This window comes from Diuraphis noxia, unplaced genomic scaffold (assembly GCF_037042655.1).
Source record: "Diuraphis noxia isolate RWA-SAM2 unplaced genomic scaffold, SU_Dnox_SAM2 contig0001, whole genome shotgun sequence".
NCBI lineage: Eukaryota > Metazoa > Arthropoda > Insecta > Hemiptera > Aphididae > Diuraphis > Diuraphis noxia.
This window is the reverse complement of record NW_028301711.1, coordinates 104,771,316-104,798,527: the sequence shown is the minus strand read 5'-3', so window position 1 is coordinate 104,798,527 and position 27,212 is coordinate 104,771,316. Positions and strand designations below refer to the sequence as shown.

Sequence of the window (27,212 nt, the reverse complement as noted above, 5' to 3'; positions counted from 1 at the left end):
GTTTTTAGTCAGATGTTAATGATGTATATTATGAGTTACGGAATATGCGCCAGGTAGGTACACTTATTATTAAATTATATACACAATAATAATGTGGTGTGCGCACGCGTACCTAAACAACGCATTTATGGCTCCCTAAAAAATGATCGTCTTTTTATTCAACCACTTTTCTATTCGATCTAATTGTTTCCGGCACTACCTAATTGTCTTTTAATGTTTATTCTTATTCACATCACGTGCACCGGCTAATGCGAATAACCCCCGCACAACCACCTGCACTATAAAGACCTATTCTTTTCGCAAAACATGTACACTGCAAACTTCCATAGGCGAATGTAATGGTGTAACTGTAACGATGATAATAAAGACGCAATTTTCTCTAATATTTTCTACGGAAATCAAAATATTTTAATTCAAAATACAGTTATACAATTTATTTTAATCCCATTGTTGTCAATTCTTATGGTCAACTATTAACTATATTGATCATGAAGTAGGTATACAATTAACAAGGCGTTTTATTAAAAATGAAAAACGAATCATGACAACAATAAGTCAAACGCAACTCTACATTTCCCGGGCAATAACTTGTATGAAAACTACAAATAAAAAAATATTTTTTAATAGAAATTTGAAGTTATTTAAACTTTTACGAAATCGGTTATTAAACGAAAAATAAATACAAAAAGATTTTCGTCTAATGACTTTAGTTTTTTTTTTTTTATGATTCAAAAAATATTAATCTAACACAATTATACACTCTTTCATAGTCTTGGAAGTTGAAAATGTTGACCATTAGAAAAATGATTATTTTCTATACTGTATAATTAACCCATCAACGAAAATTTGAAAATATCTATATAAATGTTTACATATTTATACCACGAATTCATTCACAAAACATACGGGGTGCTATCGTTATTGTCTGTTGAGTTATGAGCAATACAGTACATGTACCTAAAATTATTATTTAATAATATAATAAACACATGTATTGATGTATTGATTTTGGCTCAAATAAATCCAATCTAATGTACTCGTATTAGTAATAGAAAATGAAATACTTAGTAATGGTTGTATAAATATATTACGATAATATTTACACGCTAAATATTCGGAATTCGAAAGTCTCACTCAGTTTACCAAAAAACCTCCGAAACAGAATTTGTTGATGTTTATACACATTTCCTAGATTCATAATTTCATATGCTTACCATTAAGGAGGAGCGGATTAATTATTATTATTTATTAATTTTCCCGGGAAGACAATTTTCTCCGTTGCTCAAAATGTAGTGCATAGTGTAGTAAATTGTGGTAGCTAAATAACTTAATAAATAGGATGTCAATATAACGTGTAACTAATTATTTTCAACTTTTTCAATGGTTGAGAAAAAAACTACTGACTTTCATAGAACAGTATTTGTGACTGATGCTTCGGGACAGTAAAGAAACGGTTTTTGAATACGATATAGTTATAGAATACTCTATTTATGTTGTTTAATTTGATTTCAACTGATACCACGCCGAGTTAAACTAACCCAGACGAATGGCAAACGACTTGCTGTCTCTGCGTTCTATTAGTCCCTTTTTTCGATCCTATAGCATCGTTTCATGTTTTTTTTTAAGTTTCACGGAAACGACTTGTTTGTAATTAAAAAAAAATAAATTGGTACCTTTGAAGTATGATATCGGATCTCTGAACCGTTGCATGTCTACAATCCACAAGTTACCGCATGATACGGTTCATGTTCTTATATTGGTCCTAAAATAGTTTCAGATGAATAAAGCTCGGAAAAAAAAATAAAACCAATAACTCCAACATCCTGAAGGTATAAAAATACATCACATTTGTACAAATGTGAATGTGAATCCAATCGTTCGTCGCTCTTTGATGATAGTGAAACAGTAATGAATTGCTCGCTGGAGATGATTTTGATTTTCAAAGGGAGAAAATTGTATTTTATGCAGGAAATTTAAGTGCCTTTTTTAAATTACCTAAAGTATTTGCTACTGAATTTTATTTTTTTAAATCGAGTTATTGCTGATTTCACAACACTTGAAAGTTATAAAATATAATATCGATGTCGAGAACATTTACACCACATTATTTTTTTTTTTATGCTTGTATTTTTCCCCTATAAACATTATATGTTTTCTTGAAGATGATAAGAACTTTTTCCCCGTTTGAAACTTACAGCAATAGACTTTAAATATTAAAATTGTTAACATTACTACACGAACATTTTTAGAATTAGGGTATGAGGGTCAAGTTAAGGTTATCGGGGCAGTTGTGTTTTTAGTATGAAAAGTTGTCTCACAGTATAAACAACCTCATGAAACTGTCTGTTCTTTTTATATTGTTTGTTTTATTTGGTTGATTAGGAATAAATTCTGACACTACTGATTCATAAAAACAAAAATTCTATTTTCAGTATTTGTAATATTCTGATGAACTTCTTGGTAAGTACATACCACACATATTTAAATTTGATGACCACAGAGTCGAGGTAAATATTTTTAAAAAAATATCAAAATTCGACTTACTTATCTGCAGACATGATGGTTTTTCTTGCAAATTCGTTTTTGATCGTCGCAGAGACAAGAGTTAATTATTATTTTCATGTGGATACGGCATTGCGTAACTAGAAATTTTTTGACTTTAATGCATAGCCAATTCCAATACATTTAAAAGATTTCGGTCGAATCAAAGTTGTAAGTGTCTTAAAATTGAATACCTCATTATCAATATTTCAAATTCCCAAAGTTTGTAATCAAAGTAATTTCTCGTGGTAGGTAACATAATTAGCACCCCAATATTTATTATTATTATCTACTTGCTGAATACTGTTAAATTCAGAAAACTATATCAATTTAATACGTTAATAGTTGGTAGACAATCGCGATGATATCAAAACTCGTAAATTTGTAGGTTGTATTTTACAGATTTAATATATTGGCAAAAAGAATTGTAGACGAAACAATTATTATTGTGTGGTTTATTGTAATCTTTTCTATCGATCATTCTATGAATTTAGTTAACTTAATTAAATTTGTGCGTCTAAATAAAATAAACGTAACGAATTTGAATTTTTATTGTTTATTTATCAACTTCATAATTATTATCATGCAAATTAAAAAGAATCTTTTCATAACTCCAATCCAAATGGATCTATTATTATTGGATACATTCATCTATGAGTCTATTGGTATTTTAATAAAGTTTCAATTTAAAATATATCTTAATAAGTTTACACACATAGAAAATAAAAAATAAATAACAAAATCGTTAATCAAAACAATTTATCATGGAAAGATAATCGAGAGGACAAAACAAAATATGTGAGGTAGGGTAGGCACTTAAAACTTTTTGAACTAAAATTTCAAATAAGATCAATTTAAGCAGCTAATAAAAATCTGATTATTGGATCAGTTCAATACAGTTACTTAAATTTAAAATGATTTGTTTTTTTACAAAGTGGTGAACGATAGCTTTAAATCCCAATAAATAAACATCGCTCATGGTAAGAAATGTAATGGTGCTCAGCAGCAGTTATTAGTGATTATAATATATAATTATTATTTTAATCCAGATTTATGAAAATATAAAATCGATTTTTGCATTTGTAATATGAACATTTTCATTTCGTCGATGACATAAGATTATTTTTGATTGCTCACCAAATCACATTCATCGTGACATGAAGTGTCAAACAATATCACCGAAAACACATCGAAAATAGAGAACTGCCAAATGGGTATCTATAATGTGGAATACAGTTCAAAAAGACACAATGAAATAGCCATCTGTAGCTGATACACATTAAAATTAAATAACTAAAAATATGCACGTCACAAATTCGAAACATAATTCAATCGAAAAACTGATCTACGTGTGGTGCGTAGGTGTTCTTTTTAAAATCATTTTCTGGTATATTATGTAGTAAATCGCGATGTCGAAGTGTGCGAATTAAGGGATATCTAATAATAATAGCTAGTTAGCACCAACAGGGATATCATAAAAATTCTGGACACGAGCATGATAAGTCTGCAACTATATACGAGCTCATTCACCGAGTTTCTTAATTTAATAATTTATTCAAATTTTGATTTTTGGAATTTTCAAACATATTATGACAATTTATAGTAGAAAAGGAGAATGGCCCCCTGGCCCTCATTTGAAGAACAGAAATTTGTATTTCCATATGAGACTCGTGCAGCTTAAGGAATACTTCAGAACTCTCAAGAATTGTAAAATATAATTTTTAAGTATATTTATAAAATCTAAAAATCATATTTGTAATAACTGAATTTATGAAGAAGCAAAACGTATAGGAGTGAGCGTGATCGGCGAATCACTCTGTATATCTCATATTATATATTAGATTTTATCATCGTATAATTCCATGTGAAACTTTACCAATGCATATGGCATGATGTGTGTATAACAATAATCAACAATAACAATATTGTAACTGTTGCGCTTGTATATCTAACTATATTATTATTAACAACTTATTAAACTTTCGTAGAAACTTTTTCCTTTTAACTCGTCATACAACGCAAATGTCATAGAATTGCGTGCCCTCCGTTGGTAGAAATGATTTTTTTACCTTTTGGGAATTTTTTTCACCGTTGTATTATGACTGCTATTTTTTTTACTGCATGACATTAAATATAATTATTGATTAACATTATAAATCGTGACATCATAAGTTAAATATAATATAAGTATAGTGAACAGTTCATTAAACAGGGATTTGTCTATCGTAATTAAATAATAAATAGGTTCGTATTCCTATTGAATTTCAAAACTGTAAAACTAGTTTTTAATTTGTTATAGTATGTAAGTAAAATTATCATATTATAATATTTTTTCGGAAATTTTAATATTGCGTTTTGTGTATAAGGGTCAAAAACATAAAATTGTTGTTAATGTTCGCAAAAAAACAAGTTATTACATTAGGTATGTAATACATATTCCACATATTAATATTTCGTGGATGAAATTTCAAAAAATATAGTCATATTATTTAGTATAATATTTTATAATAAATAATTTAATATAGTATATTCACAAGAATAAAAATATAGACTATAGATTTTCTATCACCATAATATAATTATTAATTATAATGTTATATTGCCACATGTTACTTTATGTGCCGTCAGTTATCACTTGGTTTATTTATATTTTAATCTGTTCTGTTAAATACTGTATTCCTTATCGCACCTTACTTATCGCCTAGTATTCATAGAAAATATTTAATATTTGTGTAGGATTCAGGGGCGGAGTGGCCCATCTGGAAATCTGGAATTTTCCAGATGGGCCGATACTGACGGATACTATATGGGCCGGCCCTACGTTTAAAAAAAAATGGTTTAAACATAAGTAACAAATAGTATAATCAGTGCTCATTTGTATAAAATTGTAAATAATATTTCACGACCCTTATTATAAATAAATTTTGTCATAATCTTAAAGTGAAGTTTAAGTTTAGTGTTATAGCATAAATTTAATATTTGATTTATTCAGAAAAACAATTTACAAATAATAAAGAAATTATACTTATTGATTTAAAATTATTTCTACCTATTAATTTTGATTCATTTGTGAATGGACTACTTAAAAATTCTTTCTTTAAGTTACATGTAAAATTAAAACCTTAATTTGATGATGATAATGATAATAAAATAAAAAAACAATAAAAATAAACTTCCTATCTGACAAAATGTTAAGTTTTTAAAAATCTTGGAAACATTTAAAGACATCTGTAGATGATGAATGTGCTGAAGAACTTAGGTACATAATAAGTAGGTACACAGAAAACGAAGATGAGGAAAAAGACTTATCAAAACCATGTGTAACATGTAAAAACTATAGAATTTTATAGTTACATATTACAATGCATTAATTAAGTGTAATTTTTACTCTAATGTTTATCCTACATTATCCATTGCTTATATCAGTGTTTATTATTTACTTTTCCGGTACCCAAGTGGCCTATAAAAGATCATTTCTACTTAAAAATATTTAAAAACAGTTTGAGCAATTCAATTACAACCAAACATTTGGAGTCATTAATGTTGATGGAAAACAAATTCTTTATAGTTTAGTTATACAAAGTACACATTATGACATTAAATTTGTATTATTATAATATTATTATTATTATAAATATTAAAACAAAAAACATATTTGTTAATTTTATAAGTTAGATTTGATTTTTTTTTTCAAGTCTATAGTTAACCCCTGAAATAGTTAGCCGATGAGCCAATGGGCTGGAAAAATATGTTTTCCAGACCTGAAATCAGGTTTCATTCCACCCATGGTAGGATTTTGCAAATTTATTTGATTTTAGTGGATTATTTTTCAAAATAAAGACTTGTATTAAACATGCACTCATTCTAGAAAAATGAAGTGAATATTGAAACTCAAAAATCTATAGGATTTAATTGTATAAGTTATAAGTTATAACTATATTATGCAAACTACATATTATGTCTACAATCCACATGAATACAGATGTAACTAGGTCAACATATTGAAAGTCATAGATAAAGATATTTTATACTGACCCCCATCCATCCATGCAATCAATATTATGTATGCATATGTATGATATTATGATTAAAGGTAGGTTTAGTTACTGGTATAGTGATAATTCATACATAGTTTATATTTTGCACGTTATATCTAATAAAATCTATAATGCATTATTGAATATCCCATACAACAGCTAGAGGTGCCGATACAGTGAATGTGCGTCGTTTAGATCGTTAATCGCGAATAGGTGTGACGAAGAAGTTAGGTTTAAAGAATTGACACACAACACAGTTAAAACATCCCTAAAAAACGTTTTAGGTTTTTTTTCCTATACACATTCGTTTTTTTTTCGTATCACCGTTCTTGATCCAAATATATATATTACACGTAGGTACCTATATATTTGTACAAACCGTATATGATTGCTTCTACTTTCCGTCATTCATTTCGCGCCTGTTCGAGTGTAATAATAATACTCTGCAGGAGTCGAGGCGCCTTGAATACCATAATATGAGATGAGCGCATGTATAAAGACGTGCGAAATTAAATTTGTTCAGACGTGAACGCATTGCCACGGACGTATTATAGGTTAGGTTCGTGTAGGTTAAAGCCCTCGCAAACCACATTAATTTTTAATCATCACATCCTGCTTTACATACCTGATATAAAATGAAGGGCGGTTCGATTTTAACATTCTGAAGATGTTTAAAATAATTATGTTTAAAAAACAACAATACAGTTATCTTTGTATCAGTCGAGTGCTGAATCCAAACTTTTTTCATTTTATACAACGAATCGCTAGCCTAAGCTATAAATTATACTGCAGCTACAGGACTTTTAAAACAGATTTGAATTCATCGTGAAATCAATGATTGACAAATTTAAGTATTTTATCCACTCAATCAATCGAGGTATAATATAATTATTAAATAACTATAATAGATAAATTAAAAATACAGCTTAATTGTTTAATTACTCAAAGCGAAAAAATGAATAAAAGTAGTACAATAATATAGTTCAGTATATTTTAAACGAGTATATTTTTTTTAAATCCTAGTATTTAAAAAAAATTCTACATATTCCTTATACTGTAATTAAACAAAACCACCGTTAAGGATAATATTGTCTATAACACATCATCTGACGTTTTAGTGCATCTACTATTTTTAACTAAAAAACATTTAACAACAGTTTTTTAGAATAAAGATCTATGTTTAATTTAATTAACAACAGAATAAAAAACTGTTGACCATTAACAAGCATTGCAAATATGAGTATAAGAAGCAGTAGTTGAAGTATTTCGTAAAACCAACGACAATATTGCATATCGAAAAACGCTTCGTTGTTTAAAACTGTATTATTAATAATTTGAGAGGTTAGTAAAGATAGTCTTATCAATGACAAATAATATTATAATGCACAGTTTAAGGTTTGATATAAAATAAAACCAATATCTATGTTGAACATTTTTTATTTTTATGTAGGTAGATACTAAAATATAAACCAATGGAATTAATGCTAAATTTAAAATGAATTATTGTGAACTACACTATATGTATATATATATATATATATATATATATATAAACCTGATAAACCTAAGTTAAATAATTAATTGAATACTATTATTTTTTTTTTCAAAAACAAAATAGCTTATGTAAGTTTCATGTCATAAATTATTATTTCTTAAAATGTTCATAATAGATGTGTTTAAAATAAAATATTTTCATTAATCGTAAGTATCATAATACTAAAACAAATTGGAAGTATGCTCAACGCGAACCATGTTTTCGTCCTGGTTCGCCCAAGTGTACCAACTTTTGTTTTTGTGCATACTGAATTGCATAAGATTAAATGTATACGCATGACGTAATCTTGAGTTTATTGTTGGTTGTATATTATAATATAAATTGTAAATGTTCCTTAAAAAAATATACACAAGCTTATCACTTTGATGATATTTCTTGTTATGGTGTAATAATATTATTTGTAGTCACTTTTTTTTTTGTATTTGATCAATAGTGAAATAACCATAATATGTGTGTTGGTGTATAAAAGAAACATAACTCTCTCGAAACATTTTTTAATATTAAAATATCTGTTAACTCGGACTGTGCAAAAAGGGGAGCAAAAAAAGAAAAGATGATTTTGCAAGAAAATAATATATCAGAAGGTCATACATGCAACTCATTTTTTTTTTACAATTTTAATGCATCAAAGATTTATATTTGAATACAAAGACGTCTATAATATCTATTATAACAAATAAAATTCCTCTTTCATAACTGTATAATATTATTCCAACGGTGCTTTCATTGTAATATTACAGATATTACTATTATATATACATAATATACTACTAATATATATATATATATATTAGTATATATACAGGGTGTTCCAAATTTCATGTGACAGCAGATTTCAGCATGATATATTTAAATTAGGGGAAAATGACCTATGTAAAAACTGTTTTGAATCATATAATCTAAATTAATTTGATATTAAATATTTTTTTATATTAATTAGGAGGGGAGGTTTGAGGGTCAACTTTTAAAATTCAAATGGGAACCTATATTTTTGAAATATGATTCGTGCACGGTTTAATTTTTAATGAATTTTGACGGTTCATTTACATTTATGTGATAATAATTGGAGGAGCTATCGACATCTGAATATTGGTGTTAATTTATAAAATGTCAACAGTGAATAATACTAAAAGTGCTTCCGTTGTACGACCTTAATAATCCGGGTATCGAATTATCAATTTATTACAGTATACAGTAGTCAGTTCAAAGTACAGTATACCGTTTGATATTATAACTAGGTATCATATAATTTTATCAATGATATTATGATATTATATTTTATAACCTTAAAATTATTTGATGTTTACCAATCAAAATACATAAATATTAAATGCATAAATCATAGGCATCATATAAATATAATATAATAATATACAATTTATAATAATATGTCTATGTACTAAAATACTAAATAGCCGTATTAACATAGAACAACATAGAAGCTAAACTTGATCAGCTGATCGGGTTTACTTTACGTTTACCTATTATGATCTAAAGCCTGAACCTAGGAAACGAGCCCGTAAACCAACATGATGTTAGATCCTTGTTTACCCATATTCAGGAAACGTTTACTGTATCATTGGCGGGGTATTAATTTGATGGGCGACATGTGATAACAACTGAAAAACGTGTAATGTTTACTTTGTTAGTGGAAACTGGAAATTGTCCAGTAATTTTCCAGTCTCCTCAAAATGTCCTCTAATCGTGAGAAAATCATCCGAGAAGTTTGATTTCCGTCTGGAAATCGTTGTCTAGTAAGTAGTTGATAGTTAAATAGACAATAGCTATAATTAAAGTAATTAACTAGTAACTACTCTATGAGTTACTTATAAATGAATTGTTATTATTATTGTAAATTTGAATACATTATTACATTTATGCATACAATTTCTACATATACATGTATTACTAAAGACCAGATTTTTGTGCACAAAACACCTAAAAATCAATTAAAATTCTGAATTGTGCAAAATTCATGTGGTATTTCTAATTAGGAAACATTAATTTCCCAGCTTTTATTTCATATTACATTATTACCTATGCATAAATTTGTGTTTAGTAGCCAGTAGGTATCTATAATATGTACAAATCCATACCTATAAAATATAATCTAATTTACAATATTTTGTTAAAATTAACCATCATGGGAATGAACTGTACTATAATGATTAATAAAAAAAAACTGTCATTGTAGTATTTGTATATCATGGTCGTCAGTCGTCACATCTTCATTGTTCAAAATAAAACTTAAAATTAATTTACATGGGTAAAAATTATTTCTATACAATTTTAAATTTGGAATTACACAATAACAAATTGTAATTCGCACAAGAATCTAATCTTTATTTATAAATTAAAAACGAATTTATAGTAATTTAAATGCTTTTTTTTTTACAAAAGTTGTGAAAACTTATATTATGTTTCAATCATTTAGATAGAATATTGAAGAAATTGTTGGAATAAAGGAATATCGCTGTTATATTCAGTCCAATCATATTGGATTACATATTACAATAAATTCTAAACAGTCACAACTGCAACAACATTTTATTCCAATTATGATTATAGAAGTATGTATGAAGTTAATACTATGTATGATTAAATAAATAAAATGGACTCATTAAATTATTTATTGTGTACTAAACCAAATAATTTCTTGTATATTATTGCATTAGGTGTTCAAATATGTATACATTTAGGTATAATAATTTGCATGAATATAATAATATACATCCTAGGTATAGTATGTAGTATTGTTATAGTCATAGTGATACTCAGTGATAGTACCTATCTTTGATATACTAATCTATACAAGCTCCAAGGTTAGGTCTATAAATTGTGTGCTACTTCTATGATAATTGATAACGCTTGTCACTTATTACTTTATAATTTTTTATTTGACAGAAAAATGCTTTAAACTTAAAAGTTAAATTAAATATAAATTAAAATACATAATATCTAAATATTTCATTATTTCAATCTGGTTGATATTATTTTCGTCAACTGGTTGTTATCGTCTGAAAATGTTTGCATTTATTTTAAACTGACATCAGAAGACTAAGAACTCTATTTACTCTAAGAAGGTAGTTGTTTATATCATAGAAAAATTATATTTGTATTCATCACCATCATTAGTTAAAATTTGAGGATATGTATAGTTTGATTATTTATCAATTTGTAAATGCCTTTAAAGTCGTATTTAATTATGTTAGTATAACAATTTACGTACGCAAGATAGATATCTAAGAATAACATAATATAGAATGCTTAATCCAGTTTTATATTCTGAGTGGTAATGTTAATACATTTACTTATCTATTATCAATACATTACACCATATACAGTGTTATATTAAGGGGCACAATTCAGTATATTTCAGCACCTAAATATCTATACATATAATACTAATGTATTTAATATTATTTTACTTCAATTCCTGACTCATGACTTAACTTAATTTTTATTTAGCCCATTGATTTAAATTAAAACTGTTTTATTGGATATGATCCATTTTCTTCAAACAGTTTAGGAAAAAAGTTTACTTTTTTAAGAATTAATTCTAAGAATTAAAACATTTTTAAATTCTTGAAATGTAGACAAGTTGAACCATTTTGAATAAGACATTTTTAAATTTCATAGTCGTCATTATTCTCAATAAAATTATTCTTCAATTAATCTAAAAGTCATTATTCATTATTGTACCTATCTAGGATTTCAAATTAGCTTTTTTATCACAACTCTAAGTGTAATCTTAATTTCCTAAGTTTTCTAATGTGACATCATTGTTTTTATTAAATCATATTCTCCATAATGATATCATAATGAAAAGTGGACAAATCAGAATATTTTAGATACTTATATCTAGATTTGCTATTTTGCTAATAATTATTTTCTACTAATTTGTTTAAACATTGATCGCATTAATTAATAGTGTATACCAATACCTTAAGAAGATGATTGACCTCATTTAAACCTCTGGCGTGGACCAAAATTCCGCAAGTAAAATGGCAGTCATAATTATATTGTATTGAGAGTATACACTTGTTGAAAGTAAAAGTATGCGAGTGTTTTAAACAAATAGTTGGTACCTATATTGATATAACTTTTTAACAACTTTTACCTATATTATATCTTGCATATTCCTTGCTAATTTGAATATACTAAAATGTACTAAATGGTTCAACAATTATTTGTCTTTATATCCTTTCTTATGAAAATTGTACACATTTCAAATTTATATTTATTTAGTAAAATTAAATTAAAAGTTTTAAAATTGCCCTAAATCCAGACTGAAAATGCTTCTAAAAAAATGTTCAATCCCGGTCTAAAACCAGTAAAACCTAACCTCATTCACCACTCAGAATACATATATTATGATTTTACTGGTGCAATTGACATATTTAAAATACTTGATAATTATGTTTGATGTCATGATTAGGACTTTGATGTTGTTATAATTAATTAATAAGGTTATAAGGTTTCTACTTATTAGAGCAAAAAAAATTTCATAAAAATGTAGTTTAAAAATTCAAATTGCTTACACAAATGTGATATACATATTTTACTAATGTTGTGTAAATATTGTGTAACTTACATGTGATGATCCATGCTGCAGATGTTAAACCCTCCTATGGCCTATCATTTTTTTTTCTTGCTCAAGCCATTGGAGCAATAGGTACAATTATTTTTAAAAAAAAAAGGAAAAATTGATAATACATTAATAATAATTAAATACATTTTTAATAAATTCAGTCAAAATTGTCTTGTTCTAGACTTCTAGAGTATACATATTTGCTCATATTTTTATGCGTATATGTTTGTGTTTAAAGCTTTTAAGTCTCTAAGTCTAGCCATAACCTTTAGTCTTTAATAAATGAATTATTAATTTTAATAAAATTAATGTAACAACATCCAAGCCCTAGTTATTATAATTTAATATTAGATTGATCATATCTTAATGTTGTGAAAAGGTGATGTTTTTTCAAAATCTGTTTGATTTTATATGCATCATTCAACATTATGTTGAACGCGAGGTTTAATCATACAAGTTTTTGAAATTAATGTTGTCATTTTGCAGCGTTTAGAAATGATATACATATTTAATATTAAGTTGATTCAAACATAATATGAAAGTATAGGTATGTAAGTATGTTATTAGTCTTACCAAGGCTCGGAACTTAAAGCATTTGCATATTTGTTTAGAAAGTGCATATTGAAAATCTGATTCGATACAAATTTGATTCATAGTAAGTATACATATTACAAATACAAAAATGTTTGTTGCATAATTTTGAATATTTCGTGATTTTTTGTACAAATTCGCATATTTTAGGTATAAGAACATTAATTATATACAATAATTAATAATATTAATTATATGCATATAAGTAATATCATAGAATTAACGTGAATAATTTTTTTTTTTAGAAATTTATACTTTTATATTGTTTGACAAAATAAATTAATTCATCAACGGCTATTACCATTGCTCCCAAAAATAATATTATAATCTTTATATCTACTACTGAGAACTTGTAAAGCTGACCGCTGACCGGCCCGTATTTATTTTTATTCAAATTTACCACTGGATTAATATTTTGTACCATGATATAAATAAATTGTATAATCGTAGGTAATTAAATACATAAGCGTGCGGTGTTAATTTTTTTTAAATTTCTTCTAATTTTTTTTTCAGACACCTACCTAATTTAAATTTTTAAATTTTGTATGTAAAATGTATTTTATTCAATAAATTGCATATTTTCCAAATTTTTACTGCATATTTTTAAGTTCCTAGCCTTGGTTATTATTTATTATTTAAATTTATAAAATATGAATAGGCACCTACATTAGTCAAAAATACAGGTAGGTACCTAACCTATTTGTATACATTTTAAATAATTGTATGCAGTATAATAACATTTATACAACAATTTGGTATAATTAGCTATTGCTTATTTGTCAACTGAATGATATTTATTTCTAATTTTATATTATAAATAATAAATATTATGTAAAATTATTGAGGACACAAAACCCGTTCCATAGCATTGATTATAAATAAAACAATATCCAATATACATAATATGTAGACGGTACCTATATTATTATCTAATGCCTTGTTTTATTTTTATTTTTATTATCAATAGAATCATGTGACTTGACCTATGTAATATAAAATGAAATTAAGATAACAAATACACGTTTTCTTACTGGTAAATTGGTAGTTAGATAGCGTACAGATTATAAAGGTTGTAGGTACAACAATGCATCGGCGTATAACAGAAGCACAAAGTATATTATTATTATTATTCATTGATGGCATTTTTACAAATTAAATACAAAATTCGAATGTAAATAGTTTCTTTAATTATCAACCAATAATTATGAATGATACGTCAAAATTCATTAAAAAAAAATCCTATATGAATCATATTTCAAAAATATAGATTCCCATTTGAATTTTAAAAGTTACCCCTAAAATCTCCCCCTTTTAACTAATAAAAAAAAAAATTAATATCAAATTAGTTTAGAGTATGCGATTCAAATAAGTTTTCACATAGGTCATTTTTTCCTAATTTGAGTAGATCATGCTGAAATCTGCTGTCACATGAAATTTGGAACACCCTATTACTATTCGAAATAATACTTCGATTTCAAACTTTGGGGGTGGTTTCCAATATATAAAAGTGAATATCCTTGGTGCATTATAGAGGTCAAAAGTAAACATTTTTCAACAGTTTTCAAAAAAAATCGAGAAAAACAAAAAAAAATGACAGAAAAACGGGAATTTGTACGCAAAACCAGTTTTCGACCAAATCGATTTTTTTATATGGTTCTAATTCAAAAACTAATCACTGTAAATACATGAAATTTTCACTAAATGTTTATGTTAGTGTTATGTATATATAGTTTAATTTTTAAAATGTTTTGACCTTTTTTGAGATATTTTTAGACAACTAAATTTTTCGATTTTTGTGAGAATTTTTTTTTGAAGTTTCAGTAAAAAAATTTAAGATAACCAAAGAAACTTGAAAATTTAATACAAGGTTCCTTATGAGTTATTCTTATTGTAGCCAAAAAAATTAAAAATCGTTAGTCACAATTTTTTTTTTTTAAACGTTTATAGTTCAAATTTTTACGAAATCTGTCGAAAACACGAACATTTGCAAGTAATTTTAAAGTTGAAAAATCATAAAATCTTTTGTGTTTATAACTAAGAATTAAAAATGCAACACTATGTTTTCCATGAGTATTGCTTCAAGTAGCTATAGACAAAACTCAAAGCATCATTATACGAAAAATTGTAGGTGCGTTTGAATTTTAAATTTTTACGAAATAGCGTAACGATAACGATTTATCCTCAAACGATTTTAAACATTTGTTATTATTCAAAAAGTATAAGTCGTAGTTACTTTAAAATTTTACCAGTTATTTAGATTGGCATTTTCTTTACATGATTTAATTTTCAAAATATTTTGACTTTTATTGAGATATTTATAGACAACTGAAATTTAATTTTGAAGTGTCGATAAAATTTGTTTGGCCCAATCAAAATACTTGAAAATTTAATACAAAGTTTCTCATAAGTTATACTTATGGTGATTAAAAAATTATAGGAATACATGGGCACAATTTTTTTTATTAGCATTTGAATTTCAAATATTGACAAACATTCGTCAAAACCATGAATATTTGCAAATTATTTTGAAGTTGAAAAATCATAAAAATTGTTTGTGTTTATAACTAAGGATTAAAAATACAACACTAAGTTTTCCATAAGTTTCCCTTCAAGTAGCTATAGTTTTTTAAGTAGCTATAGAGAAAACTCGAAGCGTCATTATAGGAAAAATGTTTTGAGTGTTTGAGTTTTAAATTTTTATGAAATCAGGTATATGTATATATATGATAATATAAGGTATTATGAATTATGATAACTACATGCAATGTTTTTGGAAAAATTGATTAACCATGCCTTATGGCTTATGAAAAATGCGTCCTAATTGAAAAATAAAATATTTGTTTCAAAATAGAATATATGACAATATTTAAATATAATATATCCTAGACTGACAAATCATCTCCGTTCAGAATCGTTTTTCGTATACAATGATACCTATCATTGCATTCAAATCTAACCTACCCTAGTCAGAGGTCCACCCCACCACCTAATGTACAGAAGAGTGACATCCACTTACCTACCTGCTTTTTAAACGTTATACTTAAATCCTGTAATAGAACTTAAATTTCTTCTTTAGTAAGATGCATTTTACTTAAAATTATCATACTCATTGTCAAAATGTTATTAATTGGTATTTTAAGTTAAAATTTTCAAAAATTTGGATATTTAAAAGAAAATAATAGATACCTACCTATACATTTTTAAATTGTTTTAAAACATGTTCATTGTATTCAAATTCATATTTATCGAACATCGCTTATTTCATATACCTATGTACATATAGCGTGAACATCATATATTTTGTTCAGAACTATTCCTACCGTTTTACAGGGCGTACACTACCTACATAAAAAAATATAAATAATTCCAATGATAATTTTTTTTTTTATACTCCTTTATAAATTAGAACGTATACTGCGACGCATTGTCTCATATCTATATATCTATATATATATATATATATATATAGTTATATTAGTTGAATAACTTTTCATCTCTAAATAAATAATTAAACTAACGCGTGAACGAGTTCAGTTTTTAAGCGAACTTTCAGGACACTGCAGGTGGTTTGCGATGACCTCGTCGTTGCTCATCGACTTGTTGGAGCCTCGTGTCCACGAATCAGTGGTCCGCGAAATGTTTCTGACACGTAGTTCAGAATCACGTTCATGATAATTATATGATACATAACGATTATAATAAAATTACTATGACAATGCCACTGCACTCCCATCATCCTCACACACATATAGTGTCTATCGTTTTTGAATTTAGCCAAATATTATAGTGACAGAACACCAGCCTGGTCACATTCTGTCTGGCGCACACGTATATACAGTGTTATAATAATATAATGATTTAACGGTGCACTATAATATATATAAATATACATCTATATTCAAAGCGTACCGCGATAAACACGACGGTGGTGTGTTTTATGTCAGTCGGGTAATCCCTTTACGACTTTGCCGTTGACGGGAGAAACTTAAGAAATTAAATATACAAGACGACGGACGTATAAACTTTTGCATTTTCAAGTGTTTTACTCACGCAGAGAGGGTTGATATTTTTTATGGCGAGGTCGAGCGCTAGCTGCCGAAAGCAATATAATATCCTCGTCATCCCCGCCAGACGATTTAACCCTTTTTTTTATGAAAAACATTTTTGTTGTTATTATAATATTATTATTATACATCTCGAGCCTCCCTCTTGTAATACTCGTTTTTCAGACATCTGTTGCCCCGGATACACACACAATAAATATGTCTATATTATGCATAAGATGAGATCTTTGATGTTTCAGCGGCGTACATTGTTTCAAAAAGTTTCGACACAGTTTACAATAATAATCCCGATTAACAGTGATCTCAGCTATAAATTCAATTGAATTTTATCTATCATTTTTTATTTTTATTTTTTTCGTGATAGAATAGAACTTACTTTTTTTTGAGCCATTGTATCGTCGTTTATACGATGATTTGGTACTCTCCACCACTACTCTAAGCGCGACTAAGGTGGTAAACATAATAATTATGGTGAGAAGAAAATCGCGTCTCTTTGAGGGCCCTTCTAGAAAAGTCTCTCTTTTCAAGAAATCGTCTAAAGAAAAACGTACTAACTATATTTTATTGTTATACTATCGTTGAAAAAAATAATAAACCGTGGAATTTCATTCAGAATGCATAAATGCACGGGCAAATATATTATGTTTAATAATATTATATAAGAAATGTATAAATTTGGTAAAAGACCTCTCCTAATTGATTGATTTCTAAAATTGATTCAATAAATTTAATGATAATATCAATTAATGTTTTTTTAACCAATTTGGCAACATAAAAACATTTCACCGTCAAACAAACAAAAAAAAAAAAACACAACAGACGAATAAGTATAAATATTGTATTAATTTAATCTGATATTTAACAGATAATGAGTGTTTGGCGACGATAGAAACATTAAATGGAAAAATTCCGGTCGATTTACAGACAGATAATGCGTGGAAATTAAACGACAAAAACGATTGCAGTGAATTTGGATCGACGATAATGATATTGCGAATTACATTATGCAAAACATGTCATCACGATAACAATTTAACCGAACGAAGGATAAAATAGAGGATACTTATTTGAGTAAAAAAAGTTAAATCGAAAACGAATGCTACGATGTTTACAGTAGGTAGTTGGATAATAAAGGGTGACACAATATAATATTCTGTTATAATAATATACTAAATTCTAATGGATCATATTTTATGTCTATATATAATATAGACATAAAATAATGTCACTTTAATTCTACCTCTTTCTGACTCACCCAAGACTTATAGAGATCACAAAATGTAGATTTGACCTACAATGACGTTTGATAATAATTTGTTAACGTTTCAGCAATCGTGCCTGAATTGCAGTGAATTATATTAATTTTATTGTAAGCAGACATTTTAGTAGGTTACTAACTATCTTTTTTTTTTTTTTATATTATAAAAGAAATTTAAAATCTATGTACAGGTTTATATAATAAGTAAATATGAAGATAGTTCAACACGTGAAAACTTGAGGGAAGAGAATGTCCAGTGACACTATATCCATGCAACAGACTATCTAAAAAATACTATATTATGATTGTGCTGAGCTTAAAAAGAAGTCAAACCTCATTTAATGGAATCAATTTGTTTTAATTCGAATAACCTATTGTCCTAATATATTATAATTTTAATAATATATATTATTTCAACTAATCGCTCAATCGGCCATGGGGTTCATGATTTTGACTACTTATCAAGTACACAGATACAAAAACACACACATCATTGTAAAACCAATACATTTATCGCTCCACTCAGTGTATAAAAAATATAAATATATATTTATCGGCATAATACTTACTATATTATTGAGTCTTTCCACAGCGATGATCTTCGAATTGCTTTTACGAATTCAAGGAAATTGGATTACGAACTCTAATTAAATTAGTGCCGTGATGTTTAATATGACGCTACTGGTACACAAATACCACTTTGATGAGCTGGGTCGTGGATTTATTTATTTAAAATCATCCACCCAGCGAATTAATTCGCTTCCGTTATCATACAGTATATTATATAACTTGCTATAGGTAAAAGGGTAGCTTTTGCACGCACATATACATCACACATACACACACACACATATATATATATATATCGACTATATATTATGTACCTTCATACTTCTTTTTATCTTTTTTTAATATTCATGTTCATGATCAGTTTTGGTTGATTTGTTTTCTCTTTTGTACAGCAAAGTAAACTCTGACATGGGACAGACCTTTATTTTTATTTCTTTGAGCGGCAGCTGCACGTGGCGTTATATTATTTATATTTACTTGGGTAGCAGCGAAAGTGGAAACGAAAATAATTAAATTATACAAAAAAAAAAAACCGTTTTCGTTTTATAATTCAGACATCTCATTAGATTGTGTATTTTTATTTTTATGAACGTTGAATTTTTAACTGACAATGAGAAAATAAATTATTTATTTTTTTATATTATCAATGATTACTTCGAGGCCTATTGTCGTAAAATTTAATGTAATAAATTATATTATCTATTAGTTTGTATCTAACGGAATGACCTAACAGATGAAAAGTGAAAAATTAATAGTGATTAAATAAATGAAAAAATGTATAAAAATTATATTGATATTTAAAAATTTATTTTAGTAAATAGTTATAGTATATAATTTATGTAAAAATGTATAACAGTGGTATTCTTGTACGAGTATAGGAATTTAGACCAATTGATTACCTATTGTGAATTTAAGAAAAAAAAATGTATATTATGGTTATATTATTATTATTTTTGAAAAATTAAAACAAATAAATGCACCTATACCTAATACCTACTGTACTTGTAATGCAAATTATCTATACATATATCCGAAAAAAAATTGTTTAAATATTGGTTAGAAAAAATACAACAGTTGTATTTTGTATGACAAGTATCTATGTAATTAGTGGCATAGACATGAATATTAATTAAATACATTTAAAAATAATTGTCGATGTTAATTTTTATGGTATAAGATTTTTTGTTTAAACTTAAAATAAAATATTATACTCTAAAATATTCGTTCTGTTAAAATTAAAATAATAATTTAATTCAATGTTGATTGGACTTAAAAATATCAATTGAACAATAATTAACACAATTAAAATAATCCATAGGCATGTCTTATAAGAATGAAAAATAATAATAACAATAATTCCAACATTTTGTAGGTACTACCATAATATTATATTAAAATTGTACTGTGCATATTTATGTTAAGTAATTTCAAATTTGTATCTCAACCATTTTTGATGTAATTCTGTAAACAATAAAATGTATTTCTTTTTAATTATATATTTAAATCTTAAAGAATTGGATCATCTTAATCACAGGAATGAAATTGAATTAAAACAATTATTATGGTAAACTAAATAAGTAATAATTCATTACCTATACAATACTGCTATTTTATTAAAATCATATCGAAAATAAATAGAGGTATTATAGGGAGAGGGGTTGAATATTCTGATCCTCATGTATACTCTGTACACTTATAGAACACCAGATACATATTTTTATTTTATCGCAAAGTTTTTATTTGCCAAGTTAAGTAAAGTTCATGCATTTAGACTTCATAGTCAGTGCTGTCCGAGATAAAAGTTAGTCTATGGGGAATTTGATTTTTATGTTTGAAAAAATATTGAAAAAGCAGATGTGTAGTATACATTTATGTAGGTTACGCGTGTCGGTTAAGCTATATATCTAAAGACTACGTTGGTCATTCTCTATATTCTGTTTGTGTCCGACAAAAAAAACTTATAAACTAAGTTGTACGTACAATATAATTTTATCGTGCATATTATAATAGACATTTTAAATAAATACATTATGTTAAAAAACTTCCGTCCGAGTGGTGACACACTCCATAGTTTGTTTGGTCTATGTTGAAAATGTTATATAATATTATATGGATGATTATTAATATATAAAAGGGGTGATTAACCTGCAAACATGCTCACCCCAATATTATTTGTGTGCTTATTCGTATTCTGATTTTTTGAGTTTTGCAAAGGTTAGGTTAAAGATTGTGACATTTTTGAATATTTATATTGTATATATTGTGCAGTCTAAAAAGTATCGTTTGTTATTAAAAATTTATATTTTTTTGAATCAGAACTTTGTACATAGAATACTGATTTGATGCTATTTTATGGCATCCTATCCATACTGAGTAGTGAGTAATATGATTGAGAAACATGAAATATATATTAGGTACATCATTGGAGAAGGAGTGAGTGGTAAAAATTAATAATTGACACAAAAATATAAAAATAACATTCGAATACTTTCATGATCAATATTGTTTGAAATTATGGCATATTATGTGTATTCTGAGTTAATATCTATTGATAAAAATATGTCCTCTACAAGTCTTTTATAAGTTTGGTTTATTCTCGGATAAATTTAACTCCTGATTGACTCGTCGAAACGACCACTCGCTAGATAGTTACAAAAGTTTAAAATATTGTACAAATGTACTGATAAGTATTGCCATAACCATCATCATCATCATTATCGTCGTAGGTATATCTAAACCTCAATAAATAATAAAAAATAATTTTAACCTAAAATCGTTTGGCTTTTTAATATTCGCAAGTCTTTTTTTTTTTAAATTTTAAGTGATCGTAAAAAAAATAAAAGTAATAAAATATATTATATCCAAGCAATAAATGTCGTACGATTGACTTATTATTCCTGTTATACTATACGAAATTCGTTATAGCCTTAATAACACCGTAAACTGATCAGCTATATTGAAATAAATAATAAATCAGTGTGAGGTTAAAATATTATTCACTGTAATTATAATTGAGATTTGTTTTTACGAAAAAATAAAAATTAGATTTAGATGCACCGTTATATGGTACCTGTTACAATTTACAATACCTGTTACAAAAATATGAAACAGACCTCTTCACTTAAAAAAATAATCATCTAAAAAATGGACTCTAAGTCTAAATAACCAACTAGAATATTATTATTGTATAGGTATGTAATTTCTTTCATTGATTATAAATAAAAATAAGTGATATAATAGAGTTACATGCCTATAAAAAAAATTATTTAGGAAAATTAAATGCGATCATATTTTTACAATATTATAATCATTATTTTCCTCTGCTACACAATATTATAAGGTCTTGTTTTTTAAATTTGTAGAGTATATAGTTAAAACAATTATTTACGTATATATCGGTATTATCGTATAAATAACGAATTACAGTATGTAGTATTATATAAATATAATTTATTTAAAAAGTATCGCCAAAGCCAAAAATAAACGTGATTAAATCTATCTTATTTAACGTTTATTACAACGATAATGAGTGACGGAAAAATTATGCGTATGACGTGTCATTTTGCTATTTTCAAAGGTTTCTATAACCGTATAACCTACCTATTATATCACGTTATCTCACCCCATCCATCTGCGTCGAAAACTGTACATATGATTTAAATATTATTAAACATTTTAAATGATAACTCACTTAGCCATAAAATATCGCCCTTAAATATGTTTATATAAATAATTCAAACTAAAATAACTATTGTAGGTATTATAAAATATTACACAGACAGAAAACGTTGAGTTAGTTTTAATTTTATTAGTAGTTAAAACGATTATTTTTCTTTTGAATGGAGTAAACATAAATTTTAAATTTTAAGTGTTAAATGTTAATAAATTTGGCCATATTTTATTTTTCCGTGATATAAATGTTATTTTTATCTAAGCAAAAATAAAAATTCGTATATCTTAAAATCTACCTATCGTTTTAACAAAAATTTTACCATTCTATTCTATTTACGTACGCAAAGGGTCATCTTTATATGATGTACCAGAGGCGTAAGATGAAAACAATAGGGAAAAATTGAGATATAAATAATATTATAAATATAATATAATATAATCGCCATGTATGCGTATTAATGTATTATAGAATAGACGACGAGGAGTCTGGTCGCTGCCGCCTAAATGGTTGTTTTGTATTCTTCAAACGCGTTTGCGTTATTATTTCTTCATTCTTGATGCTTTTTGCACTTAATCGAACGAGAAAAAATGAATGAGAAAAAATACGAAGGAGAAAAAGAAAACGACGTCGTCACCCCTCTCTCCCTCCCACCACGTCACCTCCAAATCCTCTGATGAGGAAAAAACTGAAGGCGTCTTTTGAATTACATCTCTTTTCGTATAATATATATAATACATTCGGCGCGTTTAAAACGGACGTCGTTGTTTAATATCACACACAGGCAAACACACATAAATATACAAACAGTAAAGGCCTACCTCGTGTTATACAAATTTATTGTAGAGCTAGACCTTTAAAATGACTTTTGTTTCGTCGCGATATAAAGTCGCACTGCACAGCTTTGGTATCTTAGAAAATAGTATTATACATTATTTTTCTTTGGTTATCTTTTAAATTTAAAAAGATATAGGTACAGCCAAGATACAAAAATACGAACGAAAATAATGTCGTGGTGGTAGCTTATTTTTAGTGCACTTACGGATTAAAACAAATGTGCTGAAAAAATTAGAAAAGATTTCGTTTTATTTGAAAAAAAAGAGAGACTGAATTATATCTGTATATTCACTAATTTATTGTTTATCATTTTTATACTTAGCTCACCCTAATTTAACCATTTATAAATATAACGAAAAATATAGTGGCGTGGCGAAATATGCTTATAAACCATGGTAAACCATGGTGCACAGCATATATTTCAGAACCTATCCACACTTAATCCCTTTAAAATTATAATATATAATTTATATAAAAATTATGTTAACATTTTAATTTTTCTTTTATATTCTAGGGTTTTCGGTTATCATAATATAATTAACATGTAATCAACCACAACAACCCCCTACAGCCCCACCCCCCAACCCCCGCCACCCACAAAAAAACTACCATGACGCATAAGTATTGTCTGATGCCATGTATATGGTATACATGAGTTACATAGGTATGTAAAAATGGGTTGTATTTCATTGACATAGTTCTTTACTTAAATATTCCCCACAGCCCACTGAATCCGAAATAAATTGCCAAGTGCAAGAAAACATCGTTCGGTGCATCCGTGCACACGCCAATGCGTTGCAGCCACAGTGGATAGCAGCTCAAACATAATTTTTCTAATAAAATCTAAAAGAGGCTAAGTAACATGGTGTGAATTCAAGAATTCGACCATAGTACAATAAGGTGTAACAGATCGAATGACCTCACTAATGAAATCACTTATGTTCAAATCAATTTAAAAAAAAATGTATATTCAGTTTATTGGCACATGTTCAACATTACCTACAATATAATATTATTTATTTTTATTGCTGAAAAAAAAATGAACAAATTTTGCAAAATGAAAATTTACCAAATTTCAAATCAAATTTTTTTTTAAATATTGATAATACAATAATTATTATTTAAGTAGAGTAGCTTTATTTTATATAATTTCTTAAACTACCAATTATTATTGTTTGTAATATCCAAATTACCTATATTAATTCGAAACGTAATAACTTTTTTTCAAAATGTGTTTTTATGTTTTATTTTATGAATTTCTATCTAAGATAATTTGAACATTGCCGTAATTTTTACGTATTTAGTCAAAATTTGAACTTTGAATGCTTGTAAAAAAAAGTTGTGACTATATTTATCTTTTATTTTTCCCCTGCTACTGTAAAAATATGTTAGAAGCCTTATATTAAATTTTCAAATCTTAGAATTAAAAAGAAAAACCTTTATGAATTTCTATCTAAGATAATTTTAACATTGCCGTAATTTTTACGTATTTAGTTAAAATTTGAACTTTAAATGCTTATAAAAAAAAAAATCGTGCCTATGTATTTCTAATATTTATTAACTGCTATTGTTAAAATGTGTTAGAAGCCTTGTATTAAATTTTCAAGCTTTTCTATCCAACAAATATCGATATTTATAGAAAAAACAAAAACTAAAAAAGTTGAAAAATTAAACTGTCAGTAAACAGCTCAAAATATTTAATTTAATTTAATCAAATATAGAAAATGCCTATATAAACATTCAGTCAATATTTCAAGTATCTGCGGTCATTTGTTTTAGAGTTACACCAAAATAAGGAAATCGCTAAAAGTGAAAATCCAATGTTGTAAAAATTTAAATTTCAAATGCTCATAAAAACTTAATTTGAATTTCCGGTGGACTTTTTATTTGTGATAAAGATTAAAAAACTTTTAAGGAATCTTGTATTAAATTTTCAAATCTTAGAATTAAAAAGAAAATTTTTTATGAATTTCTAGCTTAAAATAATTTGTGAATTTTTGTGATTTTTACGTATTTTGTCAAAATTCAAACTTTGAATGCTTATAAAAAAAAAAATTGTGACTGAATTTATTTTATTTTTCAACTTCTATTGTAACAATATGTTAAATTTTCAAGCTTTTCTGCCCAACAAATAAATTTTTATCGATATTAATTTAAAAAAAACTAATATTTATCGAAAATTTCAAATGCCTATGGATAGTTCAACTTAAGTCGAAAATTTTTTAAAATTTCATGGTGGATAGAATGTATTTATATAAACACTCGGTGAAAATTTCATGTATCTATTATATTCAAATATGGTCATTTGTTTTAAAGTTACATCAAAAACCAAAATCGATATTGTCAAAATTGAGTGTGCGTAAAATTTCCCGGTTTTCTCTTAATTTTTAGTTTGTTTTTATCGATTATTTAGAAAAGTATTAAGAGTTTTTCACTTTTGACCCCCCAAAGTACCAACTAGATTCACTTTCTGATCGAACGAGTTACTGATGTCGAAAATCGAAGCACTTTTACTGCCCCAAAACATGATGACAGACACAAAAAAAAACACACACATCATGGTAAAATCAATAGATACATTCATCGCTCCGCTCAGAATCTAAAACAGTTATTATCGACGTGGATGACAAACAGGGTGGAAACCTTCATTTTATTAGCAATGTGAGTCATTTCAGTATTAAATGATACGTTTTCTGATAATAGATTATTTTCCTTAACATTTTTTAGTGTCTGATGCGAGAAAGGATTCGACTCATTTGAATCTCTAATTTATAGTTGAATATAATTATTGTCACAACAATATGGCTGGTATAACTTTTCTTGAGTTGTACCCACAAACTAATATCGAGATGTAGTTATGGGTACGTGCTTAACAAGTTTCGCATATATTATTATACTTATGCAATTTATGTACGGAACATATTCTATTTCAAAGTCTTGATACAAATTTAATTATAATAATGAAGGGCACAAATGATTAATAAAGCATGACGTGCAGCATTAATAATTATTTGAGAATAAATACATTTTATAAACTCTTCTACGTTACCTAAGTAACAATAAAAATAGCGGCACTACTAATAATAATAATGACAACAACAATAACAATGAGTATCTGCAACATCTTTTAAATAATAATTGTGTATGAAAATTGTGTTAATTTTAAAAAAAATTAGATTTACATGTTATTTTTAAAGAATTTACTTTCAAAAGAGTTTGAAAAAAAACAAAATCTTTAATTAACATTTTTCCCGCAGAAAACCTAGTATTTTTACTGTGCAGGAAATTTTGGTAATGCAAATACCTGAAAATTGTTTGTTCGCTTTTCTGTATAAATAACAATAATTAGTAAAAAAATAGAATAATAATGAATAAAAACATAACATAATATTATGCTTATTTTTTATAAAAAAATGTGAATCATTTACATATATAGATCATGTGCTTGAAATCACTGCTTGAAAAAAACGTTAAGAAGCCAATTAAAATTTTCAATAT

General features: G+C 26.6%; 1 protein-coding gene and 1 long non-coding RNA gene across 6 annotated transcripts in view; one reads left to right on the top strand and one right to left on the bottom strand.

The window, feature by feature from the left end:
* LOC149063067 (uncharacterized) overlaps positions 1-27,212 on the bottom strand; it is a 331,333-nt gene that overhangs the window by 301,047 nt on the left and 3,074 nt on the right. The gene's annotated exons all lie outside the window — the stretch shown is intronic.
* Positions 9,096-19,986, top strand: LOC149063068 (uncharacterized). Of its 5 annotated transcripts, XR_016189562.1 has the most exons (5): positions 9,725-9,887; positions 10,568-10,703; positions 18,245-18,492; positions 18,709-18,748; positions 18,829-19,974. It is a non-coding gene; the product is annotated as an uncharacterized LOC149063068 (long non-coding RNA). The 5 variants fall into 5 exon arrangements; XR_016189561.1 differs by having other exon boundaries at positions 9,708-9,887; positions 18,245-18,748; positions 18,829-19,982; XR_016189560.1 differs by having other exon boundaries at positions 9,728-9,887; positions 18,245-19,986.